Source organism: Bombus affinis, unplaced genomic scaffold (genome assembly GCF_024516045.1).
Source record: "Bombus affinis isolate iyBomAffi1 unplaced genomic scaffold, iyBomAffi1.2 ctg00000919.1, whole genome shotgun sequence".
Classification (NCBI taxonomy): domain Eukaryota; kingdom Metazoa; phylum Arthropoda; class Insecta; order Hymenoptera; family Apidae; genus Bombus; species Bombus affinis.
The window spans coordinates 10,001-12,513 of record NW_026109439.1 but is presented as its reverse complement, the minus strand read 5'-3'; positions in this window follow the sequence as shown (position 1 = coordinate 12,513).

Below are 2,513 nucleotides of genomic sequence, written 5' to 3'. Positions count from 1 at the left end.
GAACTGGGTCATCGAAGTGCCCCCCCAGGTAAGGGAGAAACTATTGAAAGGTAAGATCTTCCTCTCATGGAATGCCTGCAAAGTTAAAGATTACATAGCAATTAGTCGCTGCTACAAGTGTCAAGGATACGGACACGTGGCAAAATATTGCCGCGTTAACTACGAAATCTGCGCGCACTGTGCAGAAAGTGGGCACAGCACTAAAGAGTGCAAAGATAAGGATGGGCACGCCACCTGCGTAAACTGCAAGAGAGCAGGGAGGAAGGGCGACCACGCAGCTTCCAACGCGAAATGCCCAATGTATACGAAAGCCTTGGAAGCAATAATAGCAAGGACGCAATATGTATAAAGAGCAACGCAGGGACAGAAGAGGACTTGGGAGGAAAAGGGAAATAAGGATCCTGCAGCACAACATGCAGCGATCCAAAACAACTCCTTATGAGATCCGGACGCAAATGGACGCCGATGGGGATGACATAATATTAATGCAAGAACCATACAGCGTCGATGGGAAAATACCCGGATTCGGCACAGGAGTCGCGATCGCCTGCAGAGGGTCGAAGCACAACCCGCCAATGGCGGCCGTAGGGATAAAATCAGAGACCCTAACGCCCCTCGAGGTCGCCGAACTCTGCACAACACACTGTTCCTGCGTGCAGATAAGCGACGGGGAAACAGAGGTGTACGCGGCAAGCCTGTACTTTCCGCCGACAGGAAACATCGAGGTCGGCGTGCAACAGTTGGAGAAGGTACTACGGTGTCTCAGAGGCAAGAGGATCATCATCGGCCTGGATGCGAACGCAAAATCACCGCTGTGGTGCAGCAGGAGCACCGACGACAGAGGCGAGGCCCTAGAGGCAGTCATAGCGCAGTACGGTCTCCATGTCCTGAATCAACCAGGACAACCCCACACGTTTGAAACAACTCGAGGGCGATCAAACATAGACGTGACGATGGCGAGCCCAGAGGCAATACTCCTTGTAAAGGGCTGGAGGATACGCGAAGATGGTACCTCCAGTGACCACCGGATACTGGAGACGCTCCTCGACTTCGGGACGAGAAGCACCACACCGCAGCTTCAGGAAAGACGCTATAACACGCGAAAAGCCAACTGGGAGGTATTTCAGAGTGCCCTCACAGAGAAAATGGAGGCACTCAAAGAAACAACCCTCCAGCAGGCAGAGGACGTCGAAAGAATGGCCGGGCAACTCCAGGCAACCCTGATAGGTGCCTGCGACACCGCCATCCCAAAGAAGAAATGGTACTACAGGTCAGTACCCTGGTGGACGCCCGAACTCACCAGAGCAAAGAGAAACACCTACCAGGCGAGAAGAAGGTATCAGGGGGCCAGGGACCCCGCTACGAGGGAGCAGGAGAAGCTGCGGTACAGGTCAACACGAAAGGAGTATAAGAGGATGCTGGCAAGAGCAAAAATCCAGAGCTGGCAGGACTTCGTCACCAAAGAGGGTAACAGGGAACCTTGGGGCATCGCTTACAAAACAGTCGCAAGGAAACTCAGAGGAGAGGAAACAACATCGACGCTGAAGACGCCGCTCGGATATACCTCCAACTGGCGAACGACCGCGGCAGCGATGTTGTCCGCACTTCTACCCGACGACGAGGAAGACACCGAAACGGAGGAGCAGAAGGAAATAAGGCGGAACTCGACAAACCCCCCCAACGTAGAAGACACCCCTGAATTCAGCTTCGAGGAACTCAGTGACGCCGTGAAACGGCTGAGGAAGGGGAAGTGCCCAGGCCCCGACCTGATTGAGGTCGAAATAATCCAACGGGCCTGGGGAAGAATACACCAGGAGCTCCTAAGGCTCATGAACGGCTGCCTCGCCTGGGGAATATTCCCCAAACGGTGGAAGGTCGCAAATGTTATCACCATCCCCAAGGGACCGGATCGGGACAGAAGCAATCCGAAATCCTACAGGCCAATCTGTCTGCTCTCCATGATAGGCAAGCTGCTAGAAAGGCTAATGGCCACCAGGATGGCACCTATCTTCCACGACCACGCGCTCTCCTCCGACAGACAATATGGCTTTCGCCCCGGAAGATCGACGGTGGACGCGATCATCAAGCTCCGCGAGAAAATCGAGCAAATGAGCGAGAAGAAGTACGTCCTCGCAATAGCACTCGATATATCAGGAGCCTTCGACAACGTCTGGTGGCCGAACGTGCTGCACGAGCTCAAAAGAAGAGAATGCCCCGACAACCTGTACCGGTTAACAAGGAGCTACTTCTCCGAAAGAACCGTACAGATTGCTGGGAAAAACGAAGCAGTGAGCAAGCCCGTCACGAAAGGATGCCCGCAGGGATCGGTACTGGGACCAAGTTTCTGGAATCTCGTATTTGATGACCTGCTGGCTGAGCTAGCGGGAAACGCGACAGGGTGCGAACCCATCGCGTACGCGGACGACATCGTGATTCTAATTGCCGGCAACACGAGGAACGAGCTCCAGGAAAAGGGACAGGAGGTAGTTACCCGAGTCTCTACCTGGTGCACC